The following is a 26470-nucleotide window of genomic DNA, read 5'->3' on the forward strand; positions in this document are numbered from 1 at the left end:
AAGGCTGACTCAACCTTCACTCTAATAACCAGGAAAACACAACAGTAAAATGAAACAATAAATCATTGCTCTGACAGTAATGAGGCACTTGCTTAGACATTATCTGTCCTTTTACAGGGCAGTAATTTTATGGTTGAAAAACCTTCGGTTAAACTTTGTGTTTGCAAAGAAATTGCCAAGCCCTGGCCAAAATTGCCTCATTTAGCAGATGGTAACATTGCACATAATTAATGTATTCATTTTCATTCTTAAAAACTAGTAAATGCAGCTTTTCTGAACTTCCTCCTGAAAGCTAAATTTATTAGCTACAAAACACTGAGATTGTGCCAACTGTTTCATGGAGATTATGTTTTGTCTTTCCCCTGTTTTATAGCAGTTTTCCACTAATACCACCTGGGTGGCTCTTGTCTATAAGAAGCTTCTTTGCAGGCAACAGCTTTCTCCTGTCCCTTTTGTTGGTTCATATGTTTTCATGGTAAACATCTCTTTCCTTCACCTCCATCTAAAAAGCAGAGAGGCTGCCACTTGTTTGCTGAAAATGACTTTAAATTCATCAGCTCTCCCAGACCTAATAAAGTGATGTGTTTACAGTGCTGAAGGAAATCAGGTGTTTTAACGTTAAAGGAAAAAATAACATATTTATGTAGTGTTACAATAATACTGTTTGCCTGGCCTTTCTCAGCCTATTCATCACCCAGCAATCTCCTCACAAAATGCTGTGGGGTCTGTGTGCTTCAATACCATGCAATAGTAAGTGCAAATTCACCATAAATCACGTATTCCAGCAGCCTCCCCCTTGGTGGCTGGCAGCTGCTGAAGCGGGGCACATTTAGGGGAAGAGTCATTCCCTGGGCATGTGGCAGTGAGGATGGAGCAAAGGAATCCCAGTGGCATGTGGGTACTGCTGCTACACCCCCTTCTGCTTCCCAGGTCAATCCCATTCATGCTGCTTGTCCCACTGCACACCACCAGGAGCTGCAATGTTCTACCACTGAGCAAGCCTAGGTGAGAGCTTTTGGGGAGATGGGCAGTTTCCTTCTTCCCTACTGAGTGGAAAGATGCTGCTGCTTTGTTTTAACACAGGTAACCGAGGCACTCAGTGATTTTTGTTGGCACATCATGCTGGGATATGAATCACACACACCTGAAATTAATCTCAACTCTTTGCCCTTATCTGGTGATAAATCCTGTGTCTATTATTCTCTGGCCAGGGCCCCATGAGACTTCATTAATCCTTGTTGAAATTTTCCATTCTGCTCCATGTGAAGAGATTGGTGTAAATCTATAATGAAAGCATCTTGGATTTTAATAGGAAATAACACATGAGCTGAAGGAGATAGTGAATTTCTACCTAGTATTTCCACCACTTTCATAGAGGTGGGTAGAACATATAAATCTTTAATTGGTAGCTTTCTCTTGTCCCCACCCCTGCTGAGCAACAATCAGACTCTACTCTGTGGTTTTATGCTGGAGAACATGTGGTTCCTTACTTTCTTCAGCTGGCTGTCTTTACTGATTTTCAGTCTTTCTTGTAATTCCAGTAGTAGTTGTGAGTTTAAATATCTTTTCTTGCACCTCTAGATACCCGAGTCAGCGGGTCCTTCATTCAAGTATGCAAATCTACAGACACGGGGCTCAAACTGATCACTGGGGTCAGTAAAGGAATCTTGTCTCTGCTATGAAGACTGGTAGTGATCTCTGCAGTGATGCAATAGCAGTGACCTCTGTGGGGATACAGTAACACCACAGAACAAAACATCTGGCTATAGAAAGCAGCCACTGGCCTCTGGGACAATAGCTCCTTTTAAATGATTTTAAGAAGATGAGGTGCGTAAAGAAGTGGATGACATTGTTTTGGCATATTTCTGAATTAAAAGAGGGTGAACCTCTTTATCTCTGGTAACCAAGGATTTCAATATTGGGATGCATTACAAGAAAAATATTGTCATGATAAATCATCACATTATACTCCCAGCCTTGTAACTGGAAGTCTTTCTTGACTCTCACAGCAGTAAACTGGCAATCTGTCTCCATGATGTTCTGTCATCTGGAGAGGTGGTGTTTTCAGAGTTTTTATCAATGTGGATTTCAGGATAGCATAATGAATACAAGACAAACTCTTGTCATAGTGTTGGAATTACAGAACAATAAAATACAAAACAAATGTGTTGATATTTGCTTCGTTGGGAACGTCAAACTGAATAACACAGCAGACTCTCTAGTGTAAACCTGCCTGATATGTTTCTTTACTGTTTCTCCACCTTTGTACTTAATCCAGAGTTCCTTGGTGGTTTTCAGCATGCAGATTACTTCCCAATGCAGAGCTTTTCTCATGGTCCAGCTTACAGTTCCATGACTGATCAGCTACTTCCCCTTTCACAGCAGCTTAGTACTATGTAACACTAATGTCTGGTTTGGAAAACCCACATACCATCATTTATGTTTGGCTTCTTCAGTGTAATAAGGCTGACCGAAGAAAAGAAAACTGCTTTATTTTCTACAGATGTAAGCAGATGCTTGGAGCACCATCAGGAGCTCCAAAGCTAGAGCTATGGAGAAGGTTATTCTCCACTTGCATGCTTGCAATCATTTCTTTAGACAAACCTATCTCCCCTGCAATTGTCCATGTTAGATCTGATTAGACCAACTATCCAGGAAATCTAGCCTATCTACTTATATCAGGCAGCATGTCACAAAAAGGTAATTGTGCTTGGCAATGGCAGTGTTTTTCCTAGTCCCTTCTTCCTACTCCCACCTTTCATGAGATTAATTTTCTTGAATATTCTGTAGTGCATAGCTGTGCATTCAGCAAAGATGCCTGGGATAGCTGAAATAAACATTTAAATATTTCGCCCTTTCTTGACGTTTGCTGATAGGGTACCTCTGTTCATACAGCATTTTTACAACTTCTTTTCAGACTAGTTCCTAATGCACTTCCTAATCTGCTTTGTAACTATTTTGCATTAAAAATTATCTTATTATTATTTGCATTGTTTCAGGATTATTGTTTTTCTTTTAAAACCAATGTTAAATATTGTATTCTATTGATGAGTGTGCTAGCTGCTTCCAGTCAACAGAGAACATTGGGTCCAGGTATTTAGACAGGTATTCAGCTGTCTCAGGATGGTTCTTGTAGTCTGAGATTGTGGGATGCTAAAGAATAACCTCTTCATAATGATTCTGCAGGTTTAGTGGTCAAGATATGTGCTGGTTGTGGATACAGTACCTTTTTTCTCTGTGGCAAGTATGGGGCTGTGTTTTGGATTTGTGCTAAACACAGGGTTGATAATAAAGAGATGTTTTTGCTGTTGTCGAGCAGGGCTCACACAGAGCCAAGACCTTTTCTTTCTCCTTTTGTACTGCCACACTGGCAGGGGGCTGGGGGTATATGGGAAACTGGGAGTAGACACAGCCAGGACAGGTGACCCTGGGTGACCACAGGGATATTCCAGATCATATCATGCTCAGAATATAAAGTGTGGGGAAGAAGGAGGAAGGAGGGAATATTTGGAGTGATGGAGTTTGTCTTCCCAAGTAGCCATTACATGTGATGGGACCCTGCTCTCCTGGAGATGGCTGGGCACCTGCCTGCCCATTGGAGCAGGGAATTAATGCCTTGTTTTGCTTTGCTTATTCACATGGCTTTTGCTTATCCTAATAGCCTGTCTTTATCTGAACCCACTAGTTCTCCAGCTTTTACCCTTCTGATTCTCTCCCCAGTCCAGCTGCTGGAGGAAAGAGCATGTGGCCGCATGGGGCTTGGCTGGGGTTAAACCATGGCAAGAGAGTAAAGATCCATTTTCTCTCAGGATCAATACACCTTTAGGACTACTCAGACATCACCCTAGAATGTGGCAATAATGTTTTGGAGGCCATTTAAAAAGGAAATTGTGTTGCTTGACCCATTAACTGAGAGGTAGCAAGTATTTGAGAATTACTAGAGAAAACCTCCTGGAATTGCTATCTCTAAAGCTGATGGTCATCCAATAAACTGAGATTACACGTGTGTAACATTACCCAAGTGTCAGCTCCACAGCATGCTGTCTGCAGTGAAAGTTTCTCAGAGTTGTGTAAGCAGTCTTGTGATTTGAGAGATGAGGGAAGACGTGCACTGTAACTTTTGGCCTTGGCTGCAAGACGATGACTTCAGTGATGGCAGACAATCCAAGAAGTGCATTTGTTGATACAGTATGCCTCTTGGCCAGGCAAATGCTTCCACTGTAAGCCAAATTTATGTCTCAGACAAATTGCATAATTTATCAGCAAACCAGACCAGACCTATTGTTTCCTACAGAACAGAGCCTTCAGAGATGGCAGGAGTGTGGTCCAGAGTTTGCAGTGCAGTGTGTGTGGCTTTTCCAGCTCTCAGCATTAGAACCGGCAGAGATAAATGGACAGATTGGGATCTCTGCAACTTTACCACCCTGTGCTTAACAAGGCAGTGAGCTGGCCATAGAGACAAAGCCAGGAGACATTCCATAAACTCCCAGGAGCCAGGACCGGATTTTCAAAGAAGCCAAAATTAAAACACAGTATTTTCCATGAATGAGTTTCCTTTCTACTGAGCTCATAGCATATTGAGAGTGGGTAATTCAGCTATCTGCACTATCCCTGGCTTAACAAAAAGAGCCAGCATTTCCATGCTCTTCCTGCAGAGAGACTTTGTGCAAAACAGATTGTCAGCCTTAGGCAAGCTATGGCCCTGTTTTTTTATACACCTGTTTGGAGTTGCAAATTTTCACTGTTTTGATTCATTCTAGAAGAAACAAGTGAAATGGAGCTGGTAGGACAATCTCATAGGTATCTGGTATTCTCAAATTCCTTGGACCTCAGCCATTTAAACAGTCTTATTCATAGCAATATTCACAGCAGTTGATGGTGTCCAAAAGACTTTGCCAGTGCTAGTACATCTTTCAGCAAACTTCAGTTCAATTGATCAACAGCATCTGTTGGGCTGAAGAGAGATGAGAGGCCAGATATATTCAGTTGTTTCCTGAAAAATAGAATAGCACTGAATGCCTCCCTTCTCCAAAGGTTCCTAGCTATAGTGACATCTTGAAGTCTTTACTACTCAGCATCTTGGTAAAATTGGTGGAAAGAACAGCAAACCAATGTCAGCTGCAGTGTTTCAATATCAAACCTTCTTGAGTTACTTTACAAAATTCACAGTTGTTATAATGTTTTTCCATTTCCCATTTTATTCTGGAAGCTGACAGAAAATTATTGGTAGTAACCAATACCTAGGTGTTCTGAAACAGTGAACAAAATTTGTAATTGTAGGATATAACAAATTTTTGAGCAACTGTCTCGATGGAAGACAGTTTTGGATAAATGTTTTATAAATCCCTAGATCCCCTGGCCTCACCACTATGCAGTCTCTGACACAAACACATTGACACAAATGGAAAACAGATTACAACTTTGTTGTGGAAGGAGAATTTATCTTATTATTATGATGCTCCAGCACAGAATTTTGTGAAATGCTTTGCCAGCTCAGACATCAAACAAACAACAGTGCAAGCACAGGGTAATGCATCCACTCACTTTCTGGGCAGACTAGTAGCCTCAGATAGACACCTACTGGTATCAGTCAGAAAAATGCCAGTACTCTTTCTCGAAGATGACTTGGACAATCTATGGAATCACAGAATATTCTGAATTGGGAGGGACTCAGAAGGATCACTGAGTCCAGCTCTTCAAAGAATGACTCATACAAGGAAAACGTACAACCTTGGTATTATCAGCACCATGCTCTGACCAGTCAAGCTAACAGTCCAGAGATGTTTAAGAGGTGTAAAGAAACTGATAAAAAAGACAAATCCAAAGATTAATTTCTTACTTTTGAAGCATAATTTCAGGAAGGGCGGAAAAACCTTTGCAAAAGCTGATATTGTTGTTGTTCTTCAAAAAAGATAAACTAGAAGGTCCTTGAGACCCACCCACTTTCAACTTATGAGTCCCTGGGACTTGAGGGTGTGCAGAGGAGATGTGATATGGAACCAGCTAATGGAGAAGAGTTTGGAAGTGTGGCCCCTCTTATTGCCAAATTGAATCAGGTGCACAAAGAGCTATAGGGAGGAAACTGGGATGGGAAAAGCACAGAGTGGAGTTGGGACAGAACTGGGGGTCAGTACAGGTCAGGGCTTGAGATCCATATAACCATATTTTTTTGTAGCAGCCCTTGGGTTATGAGCTCAGTACTTGGGGTATTAATTTCTGAATTTCTGTGGTGCTTGAAAGCAGTTGTCTTTTCCAGCCATGGGATGGTGCTGAGATGGACAATGTCAGCCTGCCTTTCTGCTTCACACTGAGCCTCCCCAGAAAATCATGACTTATTTCTATCATTCAGCCTCTGGTAGCAGAGATGAAGCATCATGGGTGACAGGTGAACAGCGATGTGATTGTTCTTGCCTAGAATAGTGAAACCTATGAATGTTTGCAGTCTATTTCCCCTATTTATTTATTTATTTATTTATTTAATATAGGTTGATCCCAAGCAGATTTTACTGCTTTGAGCCTGCTTTTCATTCCTCAGTGTCACCAGCACAGAGCCCAGAAGGAATAGTTTCAGCCTTCTTTGTGGGCTGTGCAGGTGCTGATCCCGCAGTGTGAGGAGCGGGGAGTGGCAGCGGGGCAGTCTGACGGCCGGAGCAGCGGGAAGATGCTCCATGGCTCGGCAGGGTACAGCGGGTGCGGACACGCGGAGCGGGGCTGTTTGGGGGTGTTTGGGGGAGCACGGGGCGGTGTGTGTCTGTGTGAGCTGCGGGCAGACACTGCCATCTCCCGACTGCCAGCGCCGGCCAAGGAGCGCTCTGCGCCGCCGGCCCCGGCAGGGATGCTGGAGAGCAGCGGGATGGGCTGCCTGGGGACCCGGGGCTGGTCCGTCCGTGTCCTGGGTTCAGGGCGGGTTTGGAGCCCTGTGCGCTCCGGGCCGCGGGGCGGGAGAGGTGCCGGAGGTGGCACAGGGAGAAAAGCCCGAATGTAGAGGGAGCTTGGGAAGCACACAGGAGTGCCTGAAGCTGCAAACTGAGCGGGCTGTCACAGGCCATTCCAGGCACCATCATTAATTAACAGCAGGGTAGACAGGAATCTGTAAATCGCGTGTACTTCTCCCTGCCCATCCTCTCACTGCACCTGATCCACCCTCCCGCAGAATACATTTAGAGGAAGCAGCAGCGTGATTTTACACTCCAAAACCACAATGATATGTGCTGGAAATCAGCAGAAATTTATGCACCTTTAGGTTTAGCTATTAAAAATACCATTCCCACTGAAGCAAACCAAGACAGAGCTGGAAGGACTCGTTCAGCCGCTGTGTCTGTCGCTGCTCCGCTGGAAGTGCAGCTCCGTGCTGAACTGAGGGCCAGTAATTCCCAGCAAGAGCACCAGGGGTCATTCCACTCTTTATCTCCACCTTGGAATAGCTTCGCAGCCTACAAGCACTAGCAAACACCTCTCCCCTTTTCCTCTCCCTTCCGACTGCCTATGATAAACCTGAACTGCAAATAAGGTTGTGTTTAGACAGGAAAGTGGTGGGAATGTTGTCTGAGTAAAGACAGGACGATCTGTCCCTGTGGAAAGGCTTTTGAATGGTTTACAGTTTTCGCCTGCAATTATACACATTCCCTGAACAAATCACAGCCACTCATTCATTATCGTGCTAAACAACGCAGTAGGTCTAGCACACAGGTGTGTCACCCGCCCTGCTCCAGGCTAGAGACATCTGCAGTGGAATGTGATTTTTCCACACAGAGTTATGTTAATGCAACATCAGAGGTGACCAGTTTGGGGAGATGAGGAGAGAAGGGAATACAGGAGGAAAAATAATCTGAACAAAATGTTCCCCAAAACCTGGAATAAAATTACAAAGAACAGGTGTTTGCTTTCTTCCCTGACATTTTTCTTTAATAACAATTCTTTTTTTAAATTAAGTATTTCTCTAGCTGGCAATAGCTGGATCTGAAAAGCCTGATAATCAATGGGAACTTTCCCTGGGCTTGAGATTGTGTCCCATGTGTCACCTGGATTTATTTGTCATGTGAGTAGTAGTGAGGAATAAATTGTCTGAGGCTGGAATACCCAGGGCTTTGCTTCTAGTTAAAGCAGGTTACACATGTGAAAAATGGGTACCTCCTGTCAACTACTGTGAGTGTTTTCCATGTTAAATGAAAGGTGTTTGAGGCCCACAATCCCACAGGAACAGAGGTGCAGGTTTAGGGGAAGGTAAAAGCTGCACACATATACAAACACATTTTGTGCTACTTTTCTATGGCTTAGTATTTCATCTCATATGGGCAATGCAGTACACAGTACACAGGATTGATGTGCTTTGGACAAAGAACTGAGTGCTAACCCAGTCCTACTCACTAGAAAGTTAACCCCTTCCTTCCTCACCTTCCTCTGCACTCCATCTACTCACTTCAAGAAAAGGTAGATAATTTTTCTCATAGAAAAATTTCTTCCCAGGAAGAATGGCTAGATAAAGAAACATCCTCAGTTCCCAGTGTATATCAACATATGAGTTTTGCTGTTCTCACAGTCTTAGCATTTATTTGCTATAACAGGCTCTGGTACCTCACTCCATGTCTGTCCAGCACTTACCCAGATAATATAGCCTCAAGTCCTTAATGGATATTGAAGATTATACCATGTTGGCACTCACTCCCTGGCTTGTCTGAAGGTTTTTCATCATCTTGGCCAAGAGTTTCCACTCTCTTTAGTCTCCAGAAACATCAGGCAACCCCTATGCAATTTATTGCAGTTTATAGTTTCTCTATATGAACGTCACTTCCAAAATATTCATTAGAAAAATTAGTCGCTTACAATAAATGTTACATTTTTACAAGAAAATGCAGCAATTCTTTATTAAGCATCTGGATTTTTTCAGCACCACTTCATAATGAGGATGAGCCTGAACTGGAACACCTGATCTAAACCGTCTTTTGACTTTTGGAGAATGTCAGATCCAAGATTTTAAGGGCTGAGATTGTCTTCATTTTGAGTCTTCCACAGCTCTGAGCACATAGTTGGCACTTAACAAATAAACAATAGTAATCCAGTGCTGGACCAGAAATTAATGGCTAGACTGTATCTGTGCTTTATAAAAAATGCATATGTCTTCCACATTATCCATGTTACATCAAATGCAATGCTTTCTTTCATTTGTAACCATAAGTGATTGCAATTAGAAAATATAAATTCCAGCCCACAGCTCATGGGGTCGCTAGGGGAAAACAACATCCTTCTTCTGGCAGGAAGGATAACCCAGAGGTGTGATTTGGAGAGATGGAATGGCTTTTAGACAATGGCATTGTTGCAGAGAAGCAATAACTTGAGCTATGGCAGCACCTGCTGCAAAGCTCACCTGGGCAGAGGCTCAGGCTCTGACCTGCAGCCACACCTGGCTGGGAAGGAACGAGCTGTAAATGACAGCACAAGGGAAATACAAATTAATGATTGTGTCTTATCATGGAAATTAATCCATGTCTGATTCATTCCCAGCTCCCTGAGAGGACAGAGAAGGTGGCTTACCCAGGCTGGATACATGGATACAGCTTCAGATCAGCACACTCAAGAGAACAAGCACTTTGTATATGAAACAGCCGCACAGAGCTTCCCCTTATGAAGTATCACCTGCCAAAACCTTCCTGCTAACATCACTGCTGTTTTACATGACCTGAGGTTCAGGCCACTGGAAGTGTCCAGAATTGCAGACTTAACAAAAAAAAAAAAAAAAAAAAAAAGATTGAAAAGTATCTTTCACATTGTCCTCCCTCAGGAAAGAGAAGTGCCCACATTGAACAGGGACAGGCCAAAATGCAGTGGGACAGCAGCACTAGTTGGAATCTGTATGGTTTTGGTCAAAAGCCTATACTACAATTTCCTTAGCATCTGTTTTTTGGGTGTTTGGTCTTCTCTGTGCTTCACAGTGGAAATGAAGAAACTGTGAAAGCTTCTGGCAGTTTGCATAGAACAGAAGGAGAGAACATAGATGGAAAAGTGCTCCAGCAGAGGTGGAGTAATGGCAACTGATATGCAAGGGGAAGTCATAGGAAACAATGCAATCTAACTTGTTCCAGCTGCCTGAGCAATCACAGGGACAGTGCCAGATGTAATATAGCTCTGGTTAGCATGAGCTGAGATCTGGGATAGCCTCCAAAAGCAAGGACAGGGAGAAGAGAAGCAGCAGCTTGTTTGTGAACAAAAGACTAAACTATTTGGTTGCTAAAATATACGCAAAGGAGGTATCCCTTCCCTTAGCCCCATGTGCAAATCACATCTAATCTGGGAAAAGACAAAGGAAAAAAATAATCCAGTTTGTGGTTGTGCTGAATTCATTTGATAAACACTGGAGACCATGCTAAATGGGGAAGAGAGCTTTGAGAGTGTTATTTCTGTTGGGCAGCAATTGAGTCTGAAGTTTTTAACAAACTACTGCTGCTCTGTTTGAGAAACTGCATTTTTAAAATGTGAATCAACTGGGACAATTCACAACAAGGCAGTGATTGTGAGAGCCCCTCCATTAAGTGTATGGTACATGGATGGTCAGTCCTTTCCATGATTATGCTGTGGGATGGGGGGCTTGAATTACTTTAGGAACACTTACTTAAGGTGCAAATTACCAAATACTGTGGTAACTGAGTGTAGCCTATGTGCCAAGGAAGAAAACAAATAATCTTATTCTGAACTTCCCTCTACTCGTATTTACTCTAAATCTACCTCAAATCACTTTATATTATGTGCAGTCATGTCTGTGACTGTTGAGTTTACCTTTCTCCCTGAGCCATTTAGAAGATGAAGGAAACCTAGGAGTACTATGTAGATCTGATTGCCTACTAGCAGCTGCTCCCAAAACTGCAAGAGCATGGGCAGGACAGTGTCAGCCCTCTCAAAGACAGCACCAAGCCTGCAGGATTGCTACTCTGTGCAAATGCAGTCATAGTTTGTGATTCACTGCTTTGTTCCAGTGCAAGAGATGTACAAGAACATGGGCAAGACAGGCAGCAATTTGAATGCCTCTCCATAAATGCTTTGCAAAAGAGCCCTGCTGTAAGAAAAGATCCTTCTGACTTGGTTTCCAGAACACATTAAGATGTTTTTCCATTTTTAACTTGCTTGTGTTTTCCCCATGAAGGTAGGATCCAGCTGCTCAATTTGCTCAAAGTATCAAGTCAATCTGCATAAACTTATTAGAAGGAAAGGATTCTGGTTTGACTAGACTAAATTTCAAAACAATTAGACAATAATTACCATTACGGGTTTTTATTAAATTGAAAAAGAGGCAGGAGATAAACAATATCATCCCCATTGTACAGAAAGAATGGAAGACCTGGGGAACTCAGACAATTTTCTTACTTCAGGGTCTTCATCCAACTCCATTCTTCCTCTGACACAGAAGTCTCTTCTCTGAGAAGGGCAGAATTGCACTAGCATAAGCCTGCTACTCATCACCATCCCCAGCTAGAAAAATGGAGCAGGACCAGATCACTCAATTTTGAAATCAGTGGGAAAAAAAATCTGAAAAGCAGAGCTAATTCTTCAATGTAGCAGCAGAGTGGGCTTCCACAGAGAAATCACTATTCCATTTGCAATTTCTGAGCGCTGCTGCAGTCATCCTTCCTGCAAATATGATCAATTAACATCTGTAGACGTTGCCACAAAATGTATATATGGCTGCTCCTTCCCCTACAGACACAGACACAGTCTATTTGAGCAATAAAAGCTGCTGCTTTCCTACAATCAAAATGCCATCAGTCTTACCAATATCAGATCTGCATAGAGTTCTAGCCACAGAAACACTTTACATTTATCACCTGGCATGTGCCACCTCTGTGCCCTTTTTCCCAGGGACACCACTTCTGTGGAAATTTTAATAAATGAAAAATTGCATTTGTGTAATCCTGTGAAATGTTTTGATTACTAAAGTTGTTCTATAGCAGTTCATTAAAGGACACATAAAGTATTTAAGTTTACATTTTATAAAAAGATCAGGAATGCTCTGGCTGATAGCTTTCTTTCTATTGAGCATCTGTTTCCTATTTTTTTAACAGTTTACAGCAGTGGTTGGCCAAATTTGTACTAATAGTTGATCTTAACTGGATCAAAACATGGTAATTTCTTAACAAAGGTTAGAGAGTGTCCTTCTAACACAGCTTCCTATGGCTGCAACCACCAATGTCTGTGCATCAACATCTGGTTTCAAAATATTAAAAATGATAAACACTTCCAGATACAATCCATCTGGTCCCACAAAATTCTACATCTGCATAATTTTGCTTTCTTTTTAAAAACCAAACACAGACTTAGTTTGGCCCTGTTACATTACTGAAGAATCCTGCTCCTTCTAAGTGTGGGGCAAAGCCCATGGTTTTGTTGGGAGAGCACATCTGTATCTGGCTGACTGTTGTGTCTAACGTCGCTGTGTTAGTACGCGACAAGAGGAAATTGTTTTTGTTTGATTGGCACACGGTATCTGAGTGAATGAGGAGGAAGGCTGCAATGAAGAAGTTCTGGTGAACTGAAGGAGCAGTGAGGTTTGCAGTGCTGGCTGTGATCAGGCTTCTGAAAGCTGCTTGCTTGCTGCCCATCTGCATGGTGTCAGTCCCCTGGAAGGCAGTGCCGAGCCTGCAGGATCCTGCTGCCCCGCGCAAATGCACTCACAGTTTGCAGCTCGCTGCTTTGCTCCGGTGTCTGGAGCTTTCCTGAGCAGCTTGCTCCTTGGCTCCAGCACCTTGCAGACAGGTCTGCAGCACTGCAAGGGTCAGAGCATTGGAAAGGGGACCACCCCTCTCCCTTTTGGCTAGAGATGCTTCCTGTGGGATGGCTGCTGTCGCTGTGACTAAACAATAGCGGACTACTTCCTCTGGCTTCTCTCCCCTTCCTTTTCATTTTACATGCCAATTCAAGGATCTCTTGTCCCTGACTGTTTTACCCAGATGGAAAGATTATTTGTATTTCATGTGCACAAAGAAATAACAAGTCTTTCTTGCACAAATAACTGTGTGCAAAGTACAAAATGTAATAGGTTTCATTAGTTTTTTAATTAATGATTCTCCTTCAACATTATCTATATAGAGAAATGGTGAAATGTAAAATAACATATGGAAGTTAATAGATGTGTGGGAGATCAGTATTCCAAGTCAGAAGTTCATCTTATCTTTTCTGTGTCCCTCAGTGGTCTACTTTGCAATGAAACAGTATTTTTCCCTTAACTTTTTAAAAGCTAAACAGGTTCCAGTAATCTCTGAAGACATGACACTGAACAGGCCTTTCACCCCAGATAGAGTGCTCCATCTTAAAGCTGAAGAGGTATCAAGTTAGGAATTAACACTTCTTTCACTCTTTCAAGATTTTACAAGCTCTGATGAGAGCATCTTTATGTTAATGCAAGAACAGCATTTTTCAGACCAGGACAATATCCAAGAGAAGTCACTGCAAGATTGCCTACTTTGACTTGGTTCAGACATACCTGAGACCCCACAGTCTGTTGCACAATGCCAATCAAAAATACAGTAAGTGACATGATCATAGACTGAATGAAATGGGTGAAAATGGCAACCACAAAACCCAAATATGAATATTTCATTCAGGAAAAAATTCTAATCAGGCCAGCCAGTCTAAATGCTTCATTGCATTGTCATGCTCGTTAGTTGCATGTATTTCTTAGTCCAGTTTGAGGCCAGCTTTCCTGAAAAATGAGACACAATGGACCATCCTAGCACCGTGCCTAATCTGTCATGACTGATGTGGGTGTTGCTAATGTTTCCTGGAGTGATGATGGCTTGCCAGATGCTGAGAAACAAAAGCACACTCAGACCATACAGTAAGCTGAGTAAAACTGAACTCTCCTGCTGCAGTACTTACATATATATCTATATAACTGAAAAGCTTGGGTACAACAAATTCATGAGAAACCCTAAAGCAAACTGCAAGCAGTTAATGTCAAACAAACCCCTCATTAGCCAACAAAACCCCTATTCACACCTAGAGCTTTCTTCCCTTTCCATATATATTTTGAAAAACATTTGAGCATAGCTTGCACTCATTTTGAAAGATGTGATAGTTCAGTCTTGACAACAATTCTTTTATTTTCAATTTAAGCAGCCAAAATAGAGTTTGCCCATTAGTGAAAGAAATTCTCAGGAAAATATAGGTGTTGCCTTGGGATTCTTAATGACCCTGAACTGCCAAAGTCACGGAATACAAGCATCTCAGTAGTATCACTGTGCTGCACTAAAGTTTAATTAATTTGTTAAATTGATAACAAAACCATTTAATGACCATAGGTAATATTTAGGGTGACAAGTACCATAATCCCTTGTTTTCACCTCCTACACTGAACATTTTTTAAGTGATAACTTTTGAAGTCTTTTCATTCTTTCCTCCTCATTCCTACTTTCATCTCCTTCAACTTTGTATTCCCTTTTCTCACAAAAGACATTTTCCTCCACAGCAAACTCAGTAATTTTACTGTGATAGGGACATGTGGTTAGACAGAAATGGTCATGTAGTTTTTGTTTCCCACCATCAGTTGAGGAAAAAGATGTCTTAAGATGCCTGGATTAATTTACTTAAAATTGTCTGTAAAGGAAATCAGAACCAAATTATTTTCTCTATTTTCTTTCCAGGAGGAGAGAGTAGATATTCAATATAAGTTGTGACCATTGCTTCTGAACACCTACTATTCTGCCTCATTCCTAGGAAATGCAGAGGGCTTTACTCTCTCTATCTTGTCTGGGCACTCATTTCAATGTAAGTAAAATTTCTATTCTTGAGCAGAGTTCCTGTAGATGTGAGAAGCAAGTGAGGAGTGCGATGGTTGTTGTCAGCCCTGGCAGGAAGGGATGCTTTTAGTCCCCAAAAGGAAGATACAGAAGGCTGAAATTAGGAATGAGGCTGCAAGGCAAGTCAAGATTCAGGGTTCAGGATTCAGAAAAAAACAGAATTTTAAGCAGTTATTTCAGTATTGGTGTGATGGTGAAGAGGCTGTCTTCTCAGTGGAAACAAGAGGTTTCACATCTGATTTCTGAGAAATAACATAGCAGTGGTGAAAGCAATTCTTTCCCTTATTTTGAGACACTTACCAAAAAGAAAACCACCTTGAAGAAGGCATTTAGGGAATTCTAATATTTACATCTGTTTTAAAATATTATAAAGTTATTAAAACAAAATAAATATTATTGCACTGAATAAAGTAGTCTTACCCCTTAAGCCTGCCTCACAGTTACCTTCATCTATGTTGCATGACTTCAACAAACTGTGATTGACCTGCATAGAGGCAAGTGCCCTGTATTGAGACAGAGAGAGCACTACCTGAAGCTACAGACTTAATACCAAGTCTTTGCTTTACTACACACTTTAAAAAAACTGAATACATTTGAGAATGTTTGCACAATCTTATGGTCATAATTTTTTTTCTACTGAATAAATTTGCCACCATCCATGTTCAGTGAGAAAAGGATGTGAAGGTAATATTAAATGTTTCATTTGATATCACAGAATAATCAAGTACACTGCATATTTAATTGTGTCGACCTTGGAAACAAGAGTCTCAGAGTTTTTTCATTTTCAAGACAGCCAAACTTTGGCACAATGTCTATTAGAATAAATGTTGTTGCACAGTTAAATATGCCAAAGTATATCTAGAAGAGCCATAAATAATTGCATAATTCAATGTAGCAAACAAGCTAAGAAAATAAAATCGTCTCAGCAAATAATTTGTTTCCCTAGGCAGCTCACAAAAAGGAAAATAACCAAACCAGATATTTGCATTTCCTTATTCTCTGGTTCTTAAAAGGCCTTTTTCTCTTTATGAAACAGAAATAGTTGAGTCAGAATCTGGTTTTGTTTCTGTTGAGACATAGCAATAGCATGACTTCCGTAGTAAGGAAGCAAATCCATTTTGCCAAAGAAATGCTGTAAGAACTTATCCATACTCTCTGACATGTAGATAACATTAGCATTTAGCTCTTCTGTCTGATAACATTGTTTTAGTATGAACTTCATATTGCTTTGGAAGTTTCCTTGGTTTGACCTCAAGATCCCTGAAGAGTGATGGCCTAAAAAGATTTCATATAGGATTAATGAAAAGAAAAGCAAACAATAAGAAAATTGTAGTGGCTTCAGATTTATCTGCTCAAGTATCTAGGTTACTGCAAATCAATTTTAAATTGTGCAGAAGTATATAAAAAATACATTGCCTCTTTATATGCAATTTCCCTGTCAGCCTTCACTCAGACATTAGCCAACTAAATGCTGGAGGAGAGAATAATATTAATATAGAGACAAACAGGATATATATGCAAACATGCAATCCAGCTGCTAGACTTTATGGATGCTCATGAGTAGGAGCAGCTGAGCTGGTATTGAGAACTAAAGACCTTGTTGTTCAGTGATGCACTTAATTAAGTTCCTCAGTTCCATTTAGTAACAGATTTCTGTCCATTTAATCTTTGTAACATGTTTTCTTAAATTGTGCAGTTCAATCTTATAATAAAGGAGTGTACTTCGTGCTCTGGGTAAATATGTAGCCATTATGGGATCATTTACACTTGAAAATTAGCTTGGGGAGTAATTAAACACCACATTTTTCTGTGTAATTCCTCCTGTACGTATTGCAATTGCACACTGAAATTGTCTGCCTATGGATTGTTTAGGAATCTTGATCTAGATCTTTTGCTTCAATAGAACTGTTTAGGTGCAATATCACATTCAGAAAACTCTTTCTGATCTATATTCAGGTTATATAAACCAGAAAACGTGTTAAGGCAGGCAAATTGGCTGGGCTGGCAGAAAATCACTAACAGAGATGTCCAGAGCACAGACAGTCTTTGGTGTTTTAATTCCATGAGATTTCACTAATTTTTGCAGATTTAACTTCAGTGAGCATGCCCAATTGATGAGATCAGAACTATGCTTCCTTGAAATCAGCTCTGCCCTTGCCTACTTGCAGGTTATCTCTCTTCAGGATAACTAGCAGAGGCAAATGAGAAGGTAAAGTGTTTTTATCTCACACACAGAAATTCTATTGACTGTTATATTAAGGTAATCAAGGGATGTAATTTAATCTCAATTTTAGGGGCAATTGCTCAGACAAGTGAGGAGGGAATCCTGTTGCAACACTCCATTGCTCCCAGTTGCCTGACATCTCACCTAGAAGGGAGACTTACTATTCTTCCCAACCAAACTTTGAAGACTGACCACTGAGTAAGGGACAGCTGAATTAGATCAGCTCTCCATGGTGTGAAGAGGGTTACTGAGATTTCACGTTGATGAATCTCAGTCGTGTGTATGTGGTCAATCCCTGGACTGGATGAATGAATAATCCCTTATGGCCTTGAAGGATGGTGAGTTACACGGTCTGCTCCAGCTTCATTCTGAAATGCTTTGCATTCATTCTGAAATGCAGACTTTGGCTTGTCCTGGTGTCTGCACTGTCTGCAGACATCTAATTAACTACCAAGAAAACCTGCAGAGTGGCAAGACTGTGACAACAGTGGAGATGCAGGCATTGAATCGAATGTGTTACAAGACCATAAAGTACTGGAAGTTAAAACTTTGCACCTGATTGCTGGTCACATGTGCCCTTCTATTGCCTGTTTCAGTCAGGAGGAGTAGCAGGAACATTTGTGGTTTTGGTTGCCTAAAGACAAAAAACTCTTTGTGAAAATATATAATATAAAATATATCTGCAAAAAAAGCTGCCTGGTGCGGTCCTAAAATTTGGCTGCAAATCAAACACAAGAAAGGCATTGGTGAAGGCCGTGTCACACACAGAGGAACACAGTGATACTCAGCTTTGGAACCTTCCTTGGGCTGTGGAAACAAATCAAGCTTCATTTAGACAAAATATATTCACAACTAGACAGAGTTCTGCTTTGTTTTTGTATCTTTAATGTAAACATCGATGTAAGAGGGCATTGGTGACTAAATGAAACCGTACTTTTACTTTTTGTACAAAATAACTGTATTTTCCTAACACCTACACCAACTGCATTATTCAGCAACAGCCCTTAAAATGACTGTCTTCTCTTTAAATTACAAAAGGATGGTCATATGGCATCTTGCTTCAGATGCTTCTTGCCCCTACAAAGCACGAAGCAATAGACCTATAAAACTAAGAGTGGCATGCTACATTGACCTTGACCTCTAAAGGTCAAATTCATCATTAGTTTAACTTCTCTGGAAAACATGCTCACACCAGCTATCATTTTAATTGCTGAGTGCTTGACTAGGTTGAGAATATGGCCAATCTTTAAATTTCAATGAGGTGACTCTAGGATTATCATGTAGGTAAATATATGCCCCAAATGTCATCCTTACTCTCAATTAAGAAAGAGTTAAACAAAATGTTTCAATGGAAAGTTTAATAACAAAAGACATTTATGATGTTTACTTAAATTTTCTGGACCATTAAGTCCAAATGACATGACTTATTGGATGCTATATCTGGCCAAAAAATCTTTTTGACCAGTCTAAGTTTTACTACATGCTGAGCTGCCAGCATCCCTATTAGAAAATTTTTTAAAAAAATTAAATATAAATCTATGGTCAAATCCTAGTTTTCTCAGTGAAATCTGGATTCTGAATAGCCATTCATGCCAGAAGGTACCTTTTGAAGTTTACATTAACATGGGTATTTATTTATTTTCCCTCTGTAACAATGACAGTGGTTGAAATAAACTGTTTAATTCTAAATAGAAAACACATCTGCTGTTTCTGCATTGTTTGTGGTTGCTGGAGGGGTGACAATTTAAACCAAGTAGCACACATGACATTTTAAGTGAGATGTTGTATGAGGATTTGCAGCTGCTGTACTTTCCTATTTTTCTCTTGCCTGCCGGCACTGCTCCATTGCAGGGCCTGCAAACTTTTCCATCCCCAACACAGCTCTCAAAGGGAAAGTTCATTCATATCCATACCTGCATGCATTCCTGCTTGCGTAGATGTGATATTTTTGACCTGCTCATGTCCATTTCTTTTGGGACAAGACTATTTTCAATGCTGTTTGGGATCTTGGAGATGAGAATATCCCTGATGAGGTCAGATTGGCCAGACTTTGCTGGTGACTAGGTGGCCAGCAGGAGTCTCAGAGCTCCAAAAGTGACCTGCAGTTAAGTCCTGACACCCTGGTGTTGGGCAGCATGGCCCACTTGGAGAGCAGTGTGTTGGGAGGACTCCTGGGCAGGGAATTTTTATTGCTGGAGAACAACAAAGCAGGCCCTCAGTTGGCCCTGGTTTGTCTGACAACACCCCTATTATCTCAAGGCTGCTGCACAGCACTGAACAAGCAGAACGTGCCATGGGATTGGACTGAAGAAGGTAGTCAGAGGTTAGAAAGGCTGGCCCTGCTCCAGCCAGGGAAGTCATGAGAATGGACAGAAGCCCTGGCTCCTCATTAGCGTTTCATCTTGCCCTTGGAGGCTTTAAGGTGAGGTGTCATCTATCCTCCACCCCAAGAACATGCTGGCTGAGTAACAGACTTAATTTGTACCCAAGTAGCTCAGAGGTGTCAGCCCTAATCACAAAGGGTGAATTGTACCTCTGAATGTTATGCTGCAGTCCCAACACCTAAACTACAGTTAATTTTTTTTTCAATCCCTATAGGAGCTTAGTGTCAAGGATGTAATGTTCCTTTCAGGTTAATGACCTTGGCCCTAAATAAATGAAGGTTACATTTCTGAATACTTTTGATAATCTTGAAATTTTGTCTTTACACTAGGCTGAGACAGTGAAACTCCCTTCACTCCCCTGTTCCCACACTGCTTTATGTTTAATAAACCCCTGAGGTTTGACAGTGCAGCAGTGCAATCCATTAACCATAAAACCAGTGTGGGCTGATATTTGACTCCTATATTATGGCTGGAGCAACTAAAATAGTCCTGAGTAGTGTGAAAAGCTTAAGCAAGCACCTGAAGGAGGGCTGGAGCCCATGAGTTCCCAGTGCACAGGCTCCACTTCATTTCTGCCGATTTTTTCTTTTCAGTTCAAAGAAGGGTTTTGGCATTTTCTATTGCCAGATCTTAATAGAGAGGAGGCTTCCTCTTTCTCTGGAAAAACTCCTACCTTGGATCTAAACAGAAATTTATGACGTTTTCTTTGCTGTTATGGGATATTGTGTTTATTCCTCTCTGTTGTCTCTCAGCAAAACAAGGACTTCTCTTTGGGCTTTATGAAATGTCTTGAGTAGTGCAAATTATTTCCCTTGGGAGGGACGAGATTACAACAAACTGCAAATATTAAAAAAATAAAATTCCCAGGGAGGAGTCCCAGTATCAACCTCCAGGTCATCTTCCCCCACAGTCCTCTTGGCATCATACAAACTGAACTTTGTCCTGCCCTAGTTACTAATGTGCCCAGTCCAGTCTTTAGAAACAAAGCATAAACACACCCAGCCAAGTGCAAGCTTAATATAAATGTGCTGCCTCTTCCTCTTGTTACACTTGTGAGAAACTGTTTGTGTTTTGAGAGGGAGGACAGGGAAATCAGTTCCCAGGTCAGGTCTTGCTATAGCCCTGCAGAGGGCAGCTCCAGAGGACAGAGGGCAGCTCCAGTGCAGGAAATCTTCAAGCACTGATATTGCCACACACTGACAGGGCTGTGCAAGCCCATGTGCTCTCACAGGGTCACGGCGTGTTTGGGTTTTTTCATAGTGCTGGCCCCCACACAGCAGCCCCAGAGAACGAGGCCATGGTTTTCTTTCAGTTCAAGGAATCACTGGACTGCCAAAGAAACCACATAACAGCTATTCCGCAGATGAACTCAAGTAATGGCACAGCACTTGGGTGGCCATATTTATACTGGGCTAGCCAGGAATGTCAGGATTTCAGCATTCACAAAAAATGCACTTCTGGCACAAACTATCTCTGTCATTTCAGCTCCACTCCTCAGTCTCAAATGATCCATATTGTTAGGAGAGCTTTAGTGTTTGGAGTAGCATGTGTTTCCCCTCTCCATAGGTTTTGGGAGTAAGGAAATGAATCCTGCACAGCCGTCCTCTTCAGTAGTTCTGCTTTCCTCTAAGTAAGCAATGGCAAACATGAGATGGGAGAGAGATACATCTGAACTCATGCAATCTGTCACAGCACAGCATCTCCCAAGCACAGGCTTTTTACCCTTGGATCTGTCCCATCTCTGTCTGCACAGTCATATTTCAAGGATTTGTCACGGGTCACATCTGCCAGCAATCATGTGGAAGAAATATAGAAAATGAGCAGCGTGCATTAGCTCCGCTCCTTTCCTCCTGCAGCACTCCTGGGCTCTTGACAAACAGACAAACTTCCATGCTGAAGACAACCAGCCTCATCCCCACCCCAGAGAAGCAACTGGGGATCAGAAACCTGTGAGCCCCACATGCTCAGCAGGAGTTTAGGAGATGAGGCACAGCCTCACAGGTCCCGAGCAAGGAGACTCTGAGCACTGCAAGGCCACCATGAAAACTCACTCAGAAGTGCTGTCTAGGAAAAAATAATAGGAAATTTTGGACCTGTGCAGGATTCCTGGGGCAAGGGGAACCAAATTGGTGCTCCCTGCTACCTAAGTGCTTAGTGCTTCAGAGCCCTGTGCTTCCTTGGTCATGCAAGAGCAGATTGGCTGTACCACTTCTCCCAGTGACTCCAACAGCCCTTGGCAGTACCAGTTTTATTGCATTTTATCTATAGGGCTCATTTAGACTTAGACACAAAATCTGGTGTGCTTTAAAAGCCTCAGATTTAATGTGTGTGTGCAGTCTACCTTCAGATCAGACATCTCCTGAGAGAAGCATGTTCTCTTGTACTTGGTTTCTAGACCAGGAAATCCCAGGTAGGATTATATAGATGCCCTGATTATGGTTAAAATGGATAAATAAGTAACTGCTGTAAATTGAAAGAGGAGTGGCATCAGCCCTTCAGAATAAGAGTATTCTTGTTGAATTTTCAATCACTATGCTCTGTCAATCTGGACTGCTGTTCAGAATTGCTCAATTTCCATGGGACAAAATAACCAAGGAAAATTTGAAAACTAAACAAAATGAAACAAAAAACATGTAACAATCTTGGATATTGGAATACCAAAGTCAAGCACTTCCAAGTGAGGATTAATTTAATCCCTGTAAGTAAAGTTTTACCATCACATAATACCGTGCTGATATTCCTTGTGAAAATTTAGGAGCTTTAACCATAACTGGGAAAAAAATCTCTCATTGCAAAGGATTCTAAAGTATTAGAGGACTTGGTAGGACCTCTTCTTTGTGATATAAATGAACAACCAAAGCCACCTGATGTTGACACAAATATCTTTCTAAACATGGAGGCCTAACACACAAAAAACATCTCTTCAGCCAAGGCAGTGGGCCAAGTGTTTAAGATACAAAGTTTGCCAGTGTGCTTAGAGCTGAAATGGAACCAAGACCAAAGAAGTATTAGATTTCTTTGCAGTAGTTTAGTGTCTCTTCTACAGGTTTTCTCTTTTTTGCTGTCGTTATTTTTTGGGGGTTTGGGGGGTTTTGTTTTGCTTTTGTTTTGTTTTTGCTTGTTTTGATTTGGTAAATTCAGTGCAGAAGAGAGATTTGCACAATTTCCATTGAACACTTTTCTCAAAAGAAGGAACAGTAGCTTAAAGTAAGTGCCAAAGCTTATTTAAAGATTCATACCAAGGCATTATTTTCTTAATAGACAATGTTCCATAGATATGCCATGAAAAGGAAATATTGAACCCAAATAATATACATACAAACAAAAAATCCTCAAAATCCCAGTAATGAGAAACTTATCTCAGCTCTATTCAAGCTAGTGGTAAGTTTGCCAGGGAAATCCAGATTTCATCTGCTTCCTAAAGAGTTGGTCATGAATCACAAAAGACAATCACCTAAACCTCAGGTCATGAGGAATGACAAATGAAAATCAGGGAAAACCATACACAGTTTAGTGTCATGTTTACAAGTGTTATTCCAGAAATAGGGCTAGGATGGGAAGCCTTACTGATTCAAGCCAACTGCAGTCACTAAAACCAGAGTTAGGCTCAGCAGTAACAGTCATGTGTCAACCATCCATCTGATAAGTGACAACAATTTGTGCCGTTTGCTCCTCTGAGGTGTCTTCTTCTTGTCAGAAACACTATATTTGAAAAGCAGGTAGACAGATAATAGGGACAGAAGCACTTTGCACAAATCATAAAGTCCTTTAAAAATTAGTCCCCTAGAGCATTCAATGGTTTTACATGTGACCCAGCCCCACAGGAGTCTTAACCTGTGCACTTCCAGTTACTGCAAACAGAGCTGTACCACTAGCAATCCATGTGCTGTGTGAAGCTGGAAAATTTTAAAACATTTGGACTTCTGTTAAACCTCTGATAATACTTAGATTAAAATCCCTTTGAGGTATGAACAATCTCCTGCTGTACCTATGGAGAGCCTAGGAAAACCTGTGAGGGAGTGGAGAGAAGACTGAGGCAACTTCCCTAGGCCTATTCTAATGAGAATTTCTGTTTCTATTTCTGCTGCTCCTACATCTGAAAATGGTGACTCAGATTATACTGAAAAAAAGTCTAGGAACAAAATTGGTTATGCATGAGCCTTTTCCATATATAGGTTTGATACTAATATGACTTAAATTTTATAAAAATCTTCTGAGTAAAGAAGTATAAAATAGAGTGTCTGCATGGCAACAGAATTGTCCACAGAGGCTGTTTCTGTATGATACTTTTTTTCCCCAGGGCCCTGTAAATTTGGAGCTAAACCAGAAATAGCTGTTCCCTCTGCTCTGGATACACAGTGAAAGTGAGAGCAGAGAAAGCCTAGGACCCTCTCTCTGCTGCTGCTCTGATTTACTGTTGGACTGCAGCGGTGTCTCAGGTAACTTGTTCAGTATTCAAAAAAACTTCAGCTTTCACACTTGGTCTCCCTGACTTGATGCTGTGAAAATGGGTTGCTGCTCCATGTTAAAGTGAGTGGAAAGACTGGGTGTAATCCAGGCTTACAAATTTCCCCACACCTGCTGCTTATGTCTCCTGAAGAAAACCTTGCTGAGGAGTGATTTGCAGCTCCAGATAAATGGGAGCTTGGGTCATGCTATGGAGCAGGCAGGGCTTCTCAGTGTTTCAGTTAATACAGAGGGTTCCAAGAATTATTCCAATAAATCCAAATGCTTACAGTCTCTTTTCACCCTAATATCTCCTCCTCGAACCCGTCTTGTCCTGTGCCAGCAGTATGGAAATAAAGTTTTGGAAGCCACATTGGTTGTTCTAGTGATTGCCATAATTGCCATAGAAAGGGTAATTCTCTTACAGATGATGAATCACCTGTGTGCTACTGTACTACTGGGAGGATTACAACATCCAAGAAGTTCGTAAGCCTCAGATTTTCTATAGCCCTTCAGTTTCACCTATGCCTCCCTCTACCCATTTCAGATGTGTCTTGGTGTTTGCCAATAAAGGCAGAAGCTTCTCTTTGCAATGGAGAATATAACCCCCCCTAAATTATTACTATAATTTTGAAAATAAGGGGCTCTCAGGCAAAGATATGGGAATTAGGAATAACAGTTCTTTACTAGGAAAATTAAAATAGAAATGCAATATTACAAAGAACAATCCCAAAAACACTGACAGAGTCAGAATACAACCTGACTCCCTGTCAGTCGGGGTGTTGGTAACAGTTCCATTAAATGGTGGCTACAGCTCTTTTGCAGAGGCAGATGTGGTTCAGCTGAAGCAGTGGTCCCGTAGAAGATGCAGTTTTCCTCTAAAGGTCCAGAGATGATGTGGAAAGGTCCAGCTTTCCTCTGGAATCCAGTGAAAAGGGTCACTTGCTGTCCAAAATCTCAGTTTTTATCTAGGTAGGAAAGGCTGGGTTCCTCCCCCTGGCTGGAACATCTCCCAGTGGGATGATGTAATTTTATCAGTCATACAGTTGTACTTAATGGCCCAGCAGCAGATGATATCTTCCTGGAGGGAGGATGGGTTGTGGAAAAGATAAAGATGATTGCCCCACCTGGTTTTAAAGATGGCCCATTAGCAGATGGTATGTGCCACGGAGATAAAGAATCACTGCCCCACCCGGTTTTAACAGATGGTGATAGAATACACATTTCTGGCCACGTCAACCTAACACAAAATGACAGTGTGCTTTTAGCTTTGGCTGGATGAGTTACTGAGAGGGAATTCATGGACAGTTCAGGATCTGCTGGTCGGATGCTTCGCAGCCCTGTCTTTTTGTCTCCTGCACCAGTTTCCATGTGGTACATTACACTGAGACTGTAGAGCCAGTGAGACTTAAAGGGTGCATGTAGATGTTTAGATATTATTTGCATAGGCACATGTATGCAATTGGTTAGATCCATGCTCCCAGATCTAGGCACTAGGTAAAACTCTCAATTGTGGAGTTAGCTACCCATCCTTTTTTCTTTTTTTTTTTTTTTTTTTTTTGCCTGAACTGAATTGTGTCCTGGAAAAATCAGGTAAATTCCTTCATACCCACATATTTTCTCTGATAACTTCAGAAATTTTACTCATCAATATACACTTTCACTCAAGAGAAGACATCCTGGATGGATGCAGCTGCCAGAAACAAAGGCACATGAAGCTCCAAGAGAAGACTTTTAATTCTAACAGAACATGTCCAGGAAATACCAATCAATTCATACAGTAACTGATCATCTTCACCCTTAAAAACTCAAGCTAACAGCTGTGCACTGTCTCTTCTTCCAGAAATTACTCCAGATCCCTTTTGACCTGGTGTATACTATTCACTTCTATTGTAGATTTTGGCAGTTTGCTTCATACTTTTAATTATACCCTCCAAGCAATGAAAGTCATCCTGAATAGTTTACAGCCCGTGCCTCATCTGCAAGCTGTAACTTCTTTCTTTGGAATTAGCAACAAGTCACACAAACTTTTATTTGAAACAGCCCATTCCTTTTCTGGTGTATACTGGATTGTATTTCCTGCAAATTTGTATCCATTCCAGCTGCAACAGAACTTGTCTCCATTTACTTGAACCCAATGCAGATCTTTACTGCATGAATCCTAGATTTTTAAAGCCTGAAGAAGCAATTTTATTGTCTAGTCTGGCTTCCTGTAAAATTAAGGTGTTAAAATTTCATTTAGCTATTTGCAATGTGAACCCTGTACTGACTAGAATGCATCTTCCTCTATTTTCACTAAAGGTTAATACAAAATACAGTCATTATTGCATTCCTCAACTTCCATTTTTCTTGTACAGGCCTGTACATGACTACACAAGGTATTAGGCATTGAAGAATCATGTCTAAATTGTCCAAGGGTAGTAATCTTTCCTGACCAGTTTTCATGTATCCCTAGAGGACCACAACAACCTGTTGCAATGCTGCAGTCTGGGACAGTGTCTGGAAAGCTGCCTGGCAGGAAGGGACCTGGGACTGTTGATCAACAGCTGGCTGAACCTGAACTAGCAGAGTGCCCAGGTGGCCAAGAGGAAACATCTCATCCTGGCCTGTGTCAGCAAGAGTGTGGCCGTGAT

This window comes from Erithacus rubecula (assembly GCF_903797595.1).
Source record: "Erithacus rubecula genome assembly, chromosome: 2".
In the NCBI taxonomy this organism is placed as follows: domain Eukaryota; kingdom Metazoa; phylum Chordata; class Aves; order Passeriformes; family Muscicapidae; genus Erithacus; species Erithacus rubecula.